This window comes from Myotis davidii, unplaced genomic scaffold, assembly GCF_000327345.1.
Source record: "Myotis davidii unplaced genomic scaffold, ASM32734v1 scaffold1, whole genome shotgun sequence".
NCBI lineage: Eukaryota > Metazoa > Chordata > Mammalia > Chiroptera > Vespertilionidae > Myotis > Myotis davidii.
In genome coordinates, this window is record NW_006294681.1 from 6,190,181 (window position 1) to 6,205,133 (window position 14,953).

Genomic DNA, 14,953 nt, shown 5'->3' on the forward strand with positions numbered 1-14,953 from the left:
CTCAGGTGCAGAAGGCCTGAGCTCACTGAAGTTTTGTTTCTTATTTTATCACATATTCTGCCCCTAGCAGAGAGCCTGCACAGACTATTTGCTCAATAAATTGCAGTTGAGTGAACGCATGAATTTATAGAAAGAACATTGCACAACAGTAAGAATGCTACATTCTGTACTAGTGTTCCCATGGCAACATAGGAATTATGAAACTTATCCTGTTAGGTTCTAAGAAAGAAATAACTAATAATGGTTTCCTTATTAACATTTATTCTAAACTGTCTAGACTCTTTAAAGTATCTGTCTGAACCATCCCTAGAAGTTAGTGGAAGGAAGCAGGAGGTTGGAGGAGGAGCATTCACCTCCAGGCTCTGCTACTTGACCCACCACGACCTGGGCAAATTGCCTAATACGCAGGGTTAATATGAGGATTAAATGAGATAATGCATATTACTAGGCTTTGTAAACAAACAATGTCTCAAGAGTCTTTAATCCCATTAGTCTATTATTCAGATCTCAGAATGTAGATTTTAATATCACCTGTTCTATCACAACCAGTACATCTGACATAATGGGTAAGAGTTCAGAGTTCAGACTCAGCCAGAGGTGTCCTTGGGCATGTTATTTAACCTTCCTGGCCCTCGTGTTTAACATTTGTAAAATAGAAATAATAACAGTCTCTAGCAACTGATGCAGCTGCCAGAAATAAATAAAATGAGACATGTAAACTGTTTAACATCGTGTCCAGCACATTTAAACACACGATAAACAATATCTGTTAACATTCCTCCTCTTCATAGAACTTCACTTATAACACACAAATTGAAGGTTAAAAGATGGCAACTGCAGCATATTCAAAGCTTGAGGTCCTTCTAAGCATGGAGCCCAGTCCTACACAAGTCACACACACCCATGAAGCCAGCCCTGACTGATTTATCCAACATCTTGTCATCTTGCACCGGATAAGAAGGAAAGTTTTCATACTGGTGTGCAAGGTCCTATGCGATCTGATTCCCGGGGCAACCAGTTTCCCTCTGACCCTAGTTCCTACCATTTAATCTCTCCTTCCTTCTGCTCCAGCTACCCTGTATGCTTTCTCAAATACACCCGGGGCTTTGCACGGATGTGCTCTTCCTTCTTCTGTGATGCTCTTCTTCACGTAGCCAGAGGGCTTGTTCCATTTTCTTCAAGTCTTCACTTCCAATCTTCCTCCGTGTGACCCTTTACCGCCAGCGTAGTCATCTTCATTTGAGTAGAGACCCCCTCTTCCCCTTACTTACACACTTTGTTCTGGCCAAGAGAAAGAGGCCTGATTCTTTTGCCTGTCTACCAAAGGCTGCTACTCAATTTTTCCATTCAAGGTTCTACCTTGCTCTGTGGCTAACCTGGGGAACAGGATAACCTCCCCGTTCTGCAGAGAGCTCACACACTTCCCACTAGGCTCTTAGCTTATCCAGCCGGCTCCAACACAGAAGCAGCATCCTAATATGCGCTAAATGTTAACATGTGCCCAAAAGATTCACATCCGGTGAGTTTAGAGGAGGGAAAGCAGAGTTTGTTAGGGTTCATCTAGGGTTGTTTTTATTTTCTTATAATCCAAGTTTAAGGAGGAAATATATGGACTCAGGAGAAGTAGGTAGTACAAAAAAGTCAATATTAAATATTTTGTGTCACTTGATTTGACCCTGAAAGGGTGGAGGTGAAATAAAGGATTAAGGATTCTACTTGTGGTGTGTTGTGGACTGAATCTCTGTGTCCTCCTAATCTATGGTTTTTGTTATAGCAATTATGTTGTACCCGATGTTTTTCCGAAACAATTGCCATATTAAGACCTCATGACATGTTTGTGAAAGAATCCAAACAGAGAGGGAGAGTCAAATAAGACTTCAAGATTTAAAAAACTCAAAACACAATTCCTGTGAGATAAGTTAATTTCCCCCCAAAGCTGTAGAGCTGAAATTCTCAACCTGTGGGTTGCAACTCCTTTGTGGGTTGAACGACCCTTTCACAGGAGTCACCTAAATACATCCTGCATATCAGATATTTGCATTACGATTCATAACAGTAGCAAAATTACAGTTATGAAGTAGCAACAAAAATAATTTTATGGTTGGGGGTCACCACAACATGAGGAACTGTATTAAAGGGTCGAGGTATTAGGAAGGTTGAGAACCACTGCTGTAGAGAATCTTAAAGCATCTTACATAACAAAAGGTTAACATGCAAATTACCCCTCTACCGGGAGTTCAACCAGGGTGCAGGCCAACTGGCCAACCGCCCAAGGCCCCTCCCCCTGGCCGGCCCAGCCAAATCACCCTGATCCGGGTGGGCTGGCCAGACCCACCCATGCACAAATTTGTGCATTAGGCCTCTAGTTTAAAATAAAAGAGTGACATGACTATTTTTTATTTTAGGCTGACCATTCTTGTAGCAGAGTGGAGAATTATAGGGAAATCTTATATTAATCTCTATAATTTTTTATATTCTATCAATCCTCCAAGTATATGAAATTGGAATTTTAGGGAGATATAGGCAGTTTTAGGGAATTTTTAGAATTGGGGGTCCATAAAAAAAACACACAGGCTACAGACTGGGAAAAGTTACATTTCCAAAACACAAGGTAGCCAGGCACACAAGACAAGGGAGACTGGGAGAAGTTACATTTCCATAAGACAAGAAAGCAGCAACAGTTACATTTGCATAAGATAAGGGAACTGGGAGTAACAAAAGGTCTATATTTACAAAATAAAGAAGGAGGAAGAAAGCCCAGAAGGCATAGAAGAACAATGAGGGAAGTGGGCATCACTTGTCCCATGTGATGTTTGACCTTTGAACTCAGGAGTTACTATAGTAACCAATTCAAAAGGGAATATTGACCAATCAGAGGGGATATCAGGACACAGGCACTGCAGTCTTTATAAACTAGGGAAACCGGAAATCCATGGGAGTCTGTGCTGTGAGATTCTTTCCCCTTCCCCACGTGGGGGTCTGTACTTACTCTTCAATAAATTTCCACCTTTGCTATACCATCTTCAGTCCATGGATCATTCTTCGACTCAGATGAACAAAGAATCTGGGGAATACTAGGTGTTCCAGTCCAAAAATCACGTATCATATACACTCTATACTCAGAGCCTAACACAATCTCTGGCATATTAACAGGTATTTGATAAATATTCTGGAAAAACATTTCTCAGATGAATAATCTGCACCTCTTCTGAGAACAATTAGAACTATAACAGTGGCTTTCGAAGGGCTAAAGCTCCCAAAACAGAGACTTCTGAAATGAAAACAAAACAAAAAAACAACAACAACAAAACAACACTAATAGCCATTAAACAAAATTTAGAGTAATATAAGAAATTTAAAGTTTGGAAGTAATTAGGGAAGGAATAGATGAATGCTAAGGGATACAAGTGCCAAAAACAATCATTAGTGGAATTTGGAGGGTTGAATTACCCCAATTAATTTAATTTCCAAATTGGTATAGCAACACAAGCAGAGTAAAACAAAATAAAATAGGGTGCAATTTAGGGTCTAAAATAAAGTGTCTACCAAAGGTTCCTACTCAATTCTGGGAACACAGGTTATGATTTGATGTAGAAAAAGAGGGAGCCCTGGGTTTCTTTCTGTATTTCATAATAGCCATCAACAGCTAAGTGTGTTTTATTTCTGAAGTATATTAGTGAGTTATTTAGGTCTTAAAATGCATTTTTCTGTAAGAAAAGAAAACGTCCAATGGTGATTAAGTCCCAAAGTCAGTCAGTTAAAACCTGTTTAACCCTGACATAATTGGAATGTTCATTTGCAATAAAAAGCAGAATACACATCACTTCCATATGAGTACTTAGAAAAATTTTAAAATTACTACAGTATTGAATAAGAAAGAGTTTTATTTATATTAGATGCTGGTACTTGAGAGGGAAGTAGGGGAATTTAAAAGCATTCGAACCCCTTCAGAAGAAGGAGCTTAATTTCTCCCCTAACCCTATACCTTGAGTGTGACCTGCACTTTAATAACTCACTGCTGAAGAATAGAGTTTGAGGAGGGAGGGGGAGTAAAAGAATGTTCCAGTGGAGAAACTGGAAAACATTTCCTTGGCTGGGTAATGTAGTCAACGTTGACTGTGATAAATCACGTTGATAGCAGGTATCCCTAAAAAAAAAAAAAATGGGATGAAGACAATTTTCTGTGATCTCCCCCTGTACCCCCCAAAATACCACCTACGACCCTAGTCTCAAGTACCAGGAGTGGTCTGAATTTTTAAAATCGATCACTTCATTAATTCAATAAATACTGATTGCACACTTCCTAGCGTCTGAAACTATGATCTAGGTAGCTGCCCACAGGAAGTAAGCATAGTGATGCCTTAAGTGAGCCTGGACTTAGACATCCAACTGGCCACAATTTCATCCTGGACTGGAATGCTTACCTTTGGAAAAGTGGTCTCTTTGAACAGCATTCTCTGAGCTTCACTCTTCTCAACTAGAACTATATTTGAGATATTTTTCTTTTCTGTGATGGCTGTGAAAATGCTTTTAAAATTAGAGACCATGTCAACAATATGGACAGTAAGTTGATATATATATATTATACAGTAATCCTGGCACCTGGAAGATGAGCAGAAAAAGTAGAGAAGATATGAATTATTTTTTTTCAAAAGCTTTTAGCCCCGTCCAGACAAACAGGTACAAATAGTAGTAATATAGTATGAGAACATATTAGCAATATGTATAAAAGATAGAATAAGAACTCAGGGTCAAGTATAATAAAACCATTGGAATCCTTTGCAGGGAGATAATGTTGGGTGAGGGTTCCTAAAGAATTAGCAGAGCAAGTAGAATTTCTAAGAATAAAGAGGCATAAAAGATATAGCATATTTACTAAACTATCTAAAATTAAAGTTCACAAAAAGGTAAAGACAACTTTCGAAACCATGAATCTAAGTGGAGTATACTCAACATGGTTAGTGAAAAAATAAGTCCACTGAAATCTTTTAAAAAAATCGTGTTGTTTATCTTAAACTCATACCTACCTCTAACCCTAATTCTAACTTTACCTCAACTCTTTCTTCCTAATTCCAAAACTAATCTTAACACAATTAATTATAAACCTAATACTAACACTAACCCTAAACATAACCCAAACTTACCCTGACCCTAGCCCCTAATCCTAACCCTACACTAACCTAAAATATAACCCTAATTTGAGCCATCACCAAAATCTTGTGTTGTAACATAAAAGTTTCTGGTATTGACATGGGCAAATTCTTCCCTCAACACTTGACCCCCCTACCTTTAATCCTCCTCTAGATTGGCTCCCTGGGCTTTAAAGAATCACAGAGAGCAGACCCTTAAGTGCCTAGAGACTGGTGCTCACCTCTCATCTCCTCCGCATGAATCTTCTGGCAGCAGGAGGGCCCTTTGAAGTGTGAGGGAGAACTGAGCTGGGCCTCCATCCAGAGGCTGCTGAACTCTTCTTCCTAATTAAGCTCCCAGGTTCCTTGAGGAAGAGTATGATAGCAAATTGAGGTGATTCACACATGCTTATACTTCAGAAAATATGAAAGCAGGGAAGGCAGTGGAAATGGAAATTCCCTCGTTTGTCTAATGAAACTGGAGGTAATTGGAAAAACCCAGTGGCTTTACATTTCAACTTTGCTTCTTCATAATTCAGATATAGATTTAAAGTGTTTTTAATTATTCTGATAAAAAAGATATGACTAAACAAAAATTAAAATGACTAATGATGGAATAATTCTCTTTTCTCTCATATTTTCTCTCATATGGCACTTAAAAAGAAAAAAAAGCAAAGCAAAGAAAAACACCCAGCAACACTCAGCCAGAATTATAATAGATATTTAATGTTTTAGTGCTTCTGCTGCTTCCAAAATGTATGTAATAGGTAAACTGTGGAAACATAATAAACCACTTGTCAGGAAGAATAAAAATATGATAGTCTTTTACCTAAACAATCTCAGGAGAATTTGAATTCAATTGAACTAAATTAAATCATGACACAATTTTTAAGGTGATAATAAACAGACATTAGTAAAGCATCCACCAAAATATATAGACGTTATTTTGAACAATGGGAAAATCTTAAGGAATTGTATAAATACATTAAAAATGTACAGAGGATGAGTGTGAATAAATTAAATACCATAAAAGGCCTAGCAAAATAATTTCTCTACTCAAAAGCAGTTTTTATTTTCTAAATTTACAAAGGTTACATCTGATTGTCTGCTACACATAGGAAAAAGAATAGAGAGAATTGTGAAAGAATTTTCAGAAGGCAAATTCAAATGAGAAATTTGGTTCGCTTAAACTTGCAAGGGATACATAGTGAATATTGTGTGAACTGCCCACCCATAATAGCTTCCCCAAGAATTTGAAATTCCCTGGAGTTAATTACTGAGTAGATGTCACATCATGTATTCAACACAAAAAAATGTTATTTAATAGACAAGTTATAACCAAAATTGGCATGTGCTTCATTCACAGAGACTCTCATTCTGATTGAGCCCTGGGTATCATTAAGTCCAAGGACACTGAGGTCAGTTGGACTTTGTTCTTTGCTTTCAAAACTTGGAGGAAGTAGACTGGGTTCTCTGAATCAAGAAAATGGGGTGTCTACCGCTTTTTTCATAGGTGATAGTTCTGGTCCAAAAGGTACTTCACGGTGAAAAAGAGGATCTGGCCAGGGTCGGGGTGAGGAAAGTCAAGACTTGTTACTGCTATGGTTTTAGTGTCAACAGAGGGAAGAGAGACATAGCTTTAGACTCCTGAATCTTGTGTTGCACTTGAATCTTGAAAATAATCTTGTTGATAATAAAAATTAGTTGAAGCCCTGAAGCTGGCTGGTAGACCAAAGTGTTGTTGCCCAGTCATCAGTGCGGATAGTTATGCTTCCAACGGTGTTGAAAACATCAGTATAAAGACCTATAAGAGATGAGGAATGTGGAAAAGGACAGATGATCTCCACTCAGAAACACTGGATCAATAACCATGCAGCTAGCTGCTAATCAGAGCTCCCTGGGGTATCAGGGTAGAACTTCCTACTCTTGGCCACCCACAAAGGGCATGGCAAATCTTAAAATGGGATCTGTCTATGGTTGTGCTTTTCAAAGATGTACATAAGTCAGGTAAAACCAATGAGTGAAATAAACTTGTATTTTTAAGGCTTTAAAAACAAAAATTGAGGTGCATAACTTAGCTTGTTGTCCTGACAACACATTGTAAGAAATCATTGAAGTTTCCCACACCATAGAATTTTATTGACATAAGTTCACCATAAAGAAACCTTGTGTAGTGTTCATTTTTTGTTATAGTAATAAAAACTGTTACATGTCCAAAATGAATATATTCAAATATATATTGTTGGAAAAGACTCAAATGAACAAAATTCAATACCTTGTGGCATCCTACCCATCATCTAAATATGATAAACAACAATGTTAGCAACTTTCTTGCAGAGAAATGGTTAAATGATAGGATCAAAGTTGTTAGATTAACTCAATAAATACTTGCCATTCCAAAAATACTTTTTTTCCTCTACAGATCTTTTTACCCTAATAAATTTTAAAATCTCCTGACAAATGGTTTCCTGAATAGATGACATCTTAGAGTGATTTATTTACTAATAATGCCTCATAGTTAAATATATACAGACATATGTGAGCATCTATATACCTACCTGCTTATTCAGAGTCAGATATATTAAATATTTATATGAAGTGAAGAAAGTGTAAGTGCAGAAAGAGAAGGGGCCTTTTTCTTTGTTAAAAATGGATAACCCATTCTTCTACATGTGCCTCTTCTTTTCTTTTCAAATAAATCATTTCTAGTTATTCATTCAGTTGATGTCCCCAACATTCTACTAGTATTCATATAAACAACTTGGAAAATACTCTCCTTCTTAATGGCCTGGAACTATAATCTCCAAGGAATATCTCTAAAATTAGAGATGGAAGTTGCCACCCTCACTCCTTGATCGAAATAAAAACAATATATCAGAATGTGTTTTAAGGTCAAAATACAGCTATTCTGCATGTTGTAGAACCATAATAGATGAACACACTGATTAGACAAACAGGTGTAGTAAAGGCCAGTTCCTTTGCCCCAAGAAACAATATAGTTACTAAAGGAATGCATCTTTATCCATAATGGAAACTAAGATTAGTCAGGGTTTATTTACACATGAAAATTAAATATGGTAAGAAGAGAATTAACATTACATACAATGTATGAAAGCATCGTAATGCGGCCAAGCACACAGCTAGTCACAACAAAGTGGTTTATGTAATGAGTACTGATACTAAGTAATGAGACTATACTCCTAGGATCAGAGATAAGATATGTACCAGGCCCGACAGAAATTATATTTCTGAAGAACTAATAGTGTGCCATTATTTGTCTATTTCCTCTGAGGAACCACTTGAATTATAACTTATTAGGACACACACAAAAAAGGAGAGGCACTTCCAGGAAGAACTGGTGACTTTCTGTTGGGAAAAAGGATACAGCTACAGAAGATGGTCCAGTCAGTAATGATTCCTGAGTGTGCAATGCACAAAAAGCTTTCATCTTAACTCTTAAATTAGTGTTATCACACATAAACTTTGCATTAAGCAAATGACTCCTGTGAATACAGAACAAATCAGGACAAACATTTGGTCTACAGGGAAAAATCAAGAGAACTTGGGTAATATCAGGATCTGGGTCTGATATTGGAAAGTTCCCATGTGTATGTAGAACACTGCAGGTATATTTTTCTAGTCAATTTTCTGAAACCTCTACAATTCTTATTTCTGATCATAGCAAGAAGCAGATGCCAAATCTTATGAGAAAGGCTGTTCACAGGGTATTTCTAGCCTGTCTGAAAATAGGAAGTGCTAGAAATTTCATAGGAAAGTCAGTTCTTGCTAGCTTTCAGATTCAATTTCTGCAGACCAAAGTGATCTGGATAATTAAAACCTGAGAAAAACAATAATATCATAATTATTTTTAAAAATGGTAATAATCAAAGTGAGGGAGCAGTAAAACATAATGAAATGCCACTAGAAAGTAGGTCAGAAAACCAGAAATTTCTTTCTAATCCTTAAATTTACTGTGAGATCTGGGACAAATTATTTAACTTCCTTTCATCTCAAATTTGTAATCTTTAAGATGAGAAGGTTATGCTAAATCAGTAGTTCATATATTTAACTGCCTAATAGTTTCTTCAAAATAAATATTCTGTGGATGTTAAATAGCAAAATCATAAAAATGGAGATGCTATTTTTGAAGAGGGTGGTTGTCACATAGCACGTGTTCAATGAACACTTGTTGAATGATAGACTCTCAAACTCTGTAAGAGACAGCTGAAGAACTCCACAGTGTATTTGCCTAAATTATTTTTAAAAATTTGAATGAAGACTAAAGACCTTTTTTGACATAGAAAGATCCAAAGAGAGCTTTAGGAAAACTGCAACTAAAATGAAATAGATGTATGACTCTTCCTTAGATATCTGGGAGGTTGCATTCATTAGCATGCTTTGGTTGCCAAAAGCAGAAAGCATGATGCAAGCTGGTATGAGCAAACCTGGTAATATATTGATTAATGTAATAAATCATGGTAGAGCCCTGGCCGGTGTGATTCAGTAGTTAGAGTGTTGGCCCACACACTGAAGGGTTGTGGATTTGGTTCCCGGTCAAGGGTATGTACCTGAGTTGCAGGTTCGATCCCCAGCCTCAGTCAAGGTGTGTGTGGTGGTAACCAATTGATGTGTCTCTGTCACATTGATGTTTCTCTCTCTCTTCTCTCTCTCTCTCTCTCTCTCTCTCTCTCTCTCTCTCTCTCTCCCTCCCTCCCTCCCTTCCTCCCTCTATTCCACTCTCTCTAAAAATCAATGGAAAAATACCCTGGGGTAAGGATTAAAACAACAATAAAATCATAACAGACCTAGCTTCAGGAGAGGCTTGATCCAGAGGTACCAGGTTGCTAAGCTCAGGCTGTCTTTGAAGTTCTCTCAGCATTGGCTTCCTCTCTGTGTGCTCATGATCTCCAGGCCCACTCCCCTCCTGATAGTATCGAAGCTGCAGCAGTTCAGACCTTAAACCCATAGCATGCTATGCAGAGAAAGAAACTCTCTCTTTTCTGATAGCTCCCCCAAAGGAAAGAGGCTGCTTCTTTTCCAGAGGCCCCTCAGTGAGCATCGCAGTCTCATTGGCCCAAATTGCAACACGTGTTCATCCATAACCAATCCTGGATGAATGGAGCATGATTGAGCCAGCCAACGCTGACTTCTTCCCTGGGGCAGGAGGGCAATCCTATTCAAATGACACAGCTGAGAATTTATGGAAAGAAGAGGAGGAGAGGCCTCCCAACAAATGTCCAGTTCAGCTATTAACATTATTTAATTTAAACCATTGCTCTATTTATCTATATAGATATAGTAAAGAATTTTTGAAGAAAAAAAAGTGTGTGCACATATGGTCGTTACTCATCTCATCTTATTAGAAGCTACATGGATAGCTTCTAGGTATAAGGACAAAGTCTTAGATAAAAAAGTTAAGTATGCGCTAGCTTGAGTTTATCGAAAATACACACAGACAACAAACTCACAGCATGACTCTCCATTTGTTCTTTACTTACACATCAGTCTAGTAAAGTACTTAATATTGTCCATGAATGGATTACATATTAAAGAGCTTTAAACTCTACCATGTTATTAATGTGTTGTTTTGACATTCTTCATAAATAATTATGATACCCTTATAATTCACATGAAGAATCTGGGAACTAAAATGAGAATTTACTTGAAAAAAGAGAAGCACGCGGAGAATAAGTGTGGACAAAATAAAAGCAGATTTGCTGGTAGAGCTTCATAACAAGGAAGCATCATACTCCATTAATCATCTGTGTGAAGGAGGAAAAAATCCAAACGTGCTTGCCTTGGGTATTGCCCAATGAATTCAAGAGGCAGTTAGCAAATATGCTCACTAATTGCAAGAATGAATCCCCACTTCACCTGAAACCCAACCATCCTGCTCATGCCCTGAAGATGAACTAAATTGCTATTTCTGGTATTCATCCTACACACCAGGAAGAAAATCATTGCCTGCTGTCTATGACTTTCTCCAAGCCACACAGGCAATAGATACCCTCTGAAAACCCACTTTTTGCTCCCAGCTGTATTAGCGGTCATGAGAAGAGAAGGAAACGATTTAGGATTCTTGTGGAGACCTTTTAAATTTTATTTTATTTTATACAAATATTTGTTTGGTCTAAAATTCTACAGCAGGCATAAATATCTGGCTCTTTGCAGATATCAGTTGGCTTGTGAATGGCAGGTACTAACTGAGGAATAATGAAAATAACTGTTAAAAATGCAGGGGAAATATACACTTTCTTTGAAATGTAGGTCAGAATAGTGAGAAAGGAAGCTGAGGTTTGAACTGCATGGCTGCAGAATGGCCTATGTACATGCAAAAGCATTCTGCCAAGAACAGGGAAAGGGGCCCCTAGCGAAGAACGTTAGGGTCCCTGGAGGAGCCAAGGTGCTCACAAGGGTTGAGTACACTAGGGCTGAAGCAGTGGGCCTGATGAAGTTCCCACAACAATCCAATCTCATTCCATTCATTTTTGTAATTGATATCAAGGGGTAAGGGAGAGGGAGAGAGAGGTGGAAACATCAATGATGAGAGAGAATCATTGATTGGCTGCCTCCTGCACGTCCCTACTGGGGATCCAGCCAGGATCTTGGGCATATGTCCTGGCCAGAATTGAACCATGACCTCATGGTTCATAGGTCAACTCTCAACTACTGAGCAACACTGGCTGGCTCCATTTTTATGTATGTTGGCGTTCTGACTTGCGAGGAAATTTAAAGCTTTGCTAAGGCTTGTTAAGAGTCAACCTAGCCAAAACCGGTTTGCCTCAGTGGATAGAGCGTTGGCCTGCAGACTGAAAGATCCCAGGTTCGATTCCGGTCAAGGGCATGTACCTGGGTTGCGGGCACATCCCCAGTAGGAGATGTGCAGGAGGCAGCTGATCAATGTTTCTAACTCTCTATCTCTCTCTCTTCCTCTCTGTAAAAAATCAATAAAATATATTTTTTTAAAAAAAGAGTCAACCTATTTCAGGTGACTAAAATCCTGCAAATTTCAATGTTATGGTTTGTGGGGAGCAGTATGGGTAACATCTATGCTGGCACAAGAGACCCTGGTTTCTCAGCGGGCTCTGTGACTTACCAGTGAGTGAGTTCTGACAATCCATTGAATCTCTCTGAGCCTCAGTTTTCCCATCTGTGTAGTGGAGATATTTACACAGTCTCAAGGGCTTTTGTCGCTTTTCAAGAAAATGTGTACAAAGTGTCCGATGCACAATCTGGTGCAAGAGTGTTTGGAAACTGCTCAGTCCCTTCCCTTTCCTCCTGTATGTCATTCAAATACAGATTATTTTCTGATATTGAGCAAGTTGTGCCATGATGAGGTGAAGATAAAAGCAAAGCAAAGAGCCCAGGTGTGAGATTCATTTCATTTTTTGGATGGATTATGTGGACATTTCAGGACAAGAGAAAACCCCTGCTTTATGTTTCCTAAAATGAGCTAGTTCTTGAACTATTGGCTTTCTTTCTGGTTCATAAACCTCTTGGATGGCAGTTGAGAGAGGCAGTGAGTGAGGATTTGAGGGCCACACTGAGCAAGGAGAAGAGCTGAAGAGGAACATTTGGGGTTTGAACAGCACTTTATGTTTTGTTCATGTAGCAAGCGCTGCTAGAAAAAATAAAATTACGCAACACTATTAATAAGATCCCTTTTGGTGTTGGAGTCTCAACTTATTCCCAACTCTGCCTTCTTAAGTGCCAGGTCCCTCTGAAGGTCACGATTCAGGAAGTTCACAGACATTTATCAGGCAGGCCATCATCCTAAAGCCAATCATTCTAATCTTTATATTAATTGTGTTTCTTATTTTATTTGGTTTGGCCTGTGTTAAGGACTGAATGTTTGTGTCTTTGCAAAATTCATGTCAATATGTCCATCCCAGAGCCCCCAATGTGACAATATTTGAAGATGGGGTTTTGGGAGGTAATTAGGGTTAGATGAGGTCATGAGGGGTAGGGTCCTGGTTTAGTGTCCTTATAGGAAGAAACACCAGATCTCTCTCTCTCTCTCTCTCTCTCTAGAAGTCATCTTCCCTTATAAGAAGAAACACCAGTTCTCTCTCTCTCTCTCTCTCTCTCTCTCTCTCTCTCTCTCTCTCTCTCTCCCTTTCTTCTTCCCCTCTCTCCATGCACAGGGATTGAAGAAAGACCATGTGAGAATACAGTGAGAGGGCATCCATCTACAAACCTGAAGAAAGCCCTCATCTATAATTGCATCAGCTAGCCCCCAATCTTGGGCCTCCCAACCTCCAGAGCTGTGAAAAATAAATGTCTGTTGTTTAAACCAATAGTTTGTGATATTTTGTTATAGCAGCTCAAGAAGACTGGTACAGCCTATATATTTTAAGATGTTAAAGTAATAGCAACTCTCACTTTCTAAAATGTGTGTTACAAATTTGAATCTTTCTGCTTCTTGGAAATTTATTACCACATGAGGTGTATTGTATCCAAAGTCCTCAGCCTGACACTAGAGGCCCTCCATGATCTTATTTCCAATGAATTTCCAGCCCAATTTCTTCCTCTTTGTCCCTGTGTTCCAGGCAAGCCAGGCTGATCCCTCTTGCCTTCCTGTTGTATATCCATTTGCTCACAGTATTCCCTCTACCAGCAATGCCTTTTTCTCATGCCTGATAATCCCAAGGTTACCTTCTCTCAAATGCTCTTTCCCCATATCCCTTTTCACTCTAAAGTAAAACCATCTCAAATGCAAAATTCCAGAAACACAGACAATAATGCAGTGATAGCCTGAGGATGGGGGGGGGTGGGGTGGGGTAGGTGGAGGTGGACAAAGGGGAGAAAATGGGGAAGGAAAAAGACTGCTTGGGGCGATGGGTGTGTGATGCAGTGCAGGTGATGTTTTATTGAGTTGCACATTTGAAACCTGTATGGTTTTGCTAACCAATGTCACCCCCAAAAATTGAATAAGAAAGAATTTGTTATAAGAAAAGCAATATGTATGCCAATACCTCCTCTCCCCACTTATATCTATTGCCCCACTTCAGAGATGATATATATAAGCCTTGCATTCTCTTTTCAGCACAATATTATTGGATGAAATGAATGACTGAAAGCTATATAACATTATTTTTGTTCTCTCATTTATATTCTCTGGGTTTTGCCTGTGTACGTAGGGGAGAGGGTGACTAAAAATAAAAATAAAAAAAACTAATAAATTTTTAAAAGAGCGCAGATGACAGGTTTGTGATTTCCTCTCATAGATGTAGCTGTTGACATTTTTCAAAGCTCAGGTGTGTACTGTATGTCTCATCTGTATGTCTTTTCTGTTCTCTTCAAGAGATTGTCAAGACATTCCCTAAAAGAAGGTAGGAATATCAGGTAACTATGAGAATTCAAAATTTGGGCTTAGAGTAATAATTAAGAATTAAATCCCAGTGTCAATATTGAATAAAGAATGTTTTATAAGGTGAAATTGTGAGTAATAAGATCTATAAGTTAAAATTTAGGGATTTTGTACGGGAAGGGGGATAAACTAAATAACAGTAAATGAAATTATCAAAATAAATTTGAATTTATAGGAATCCCAAGAATATCATTTTCTGAAGTTTAAAAATATGAAATATTCAGAGAGAAAACTTAATTCAAGTTGCTCTTAAAATGACATTATCACTTCTCCTTTCTTAGACTTTCTAACTAATCATTGTTGTCTTTGGGCAAGAATACATTATTTTCTTTCATCAGAAGGTGGAATAAGTTTAATCAGGCAGACTTTAGTTGTCCTCACCCAACCTTCATCCTTTTCTTTCTTTCACTCAGTTTCTCTTCTTTTTTAAAAAAACAAAAACAAAAATGTTTCT

At 38.2% G+C, this 14,953-nt stretch overlaps 1 long non-coding RNA gene across 2 annotated transcripts in view; it reads right to left on the minus strand.

Moving 5' to 3' along the window:
• Positions 1-5,773: 5,773 nt before the first annotated feature.
• The window catches only part of LOC107183992, a 75,876-nt gene continuing 66,696 nt past the window's right edge, over positions 5,774-14,953 (minus strand). For both annotated transcript variants that reach the window (XR_001514813.1, XR_001514812.1), the window contains exon 5: positions 5,774-6,933. This is a non-coding gene — a long non-coding RNA (uncharacterized LOC107183992). The remainder of the gene's footprint in view (positions 6,934-14,953) is intronic.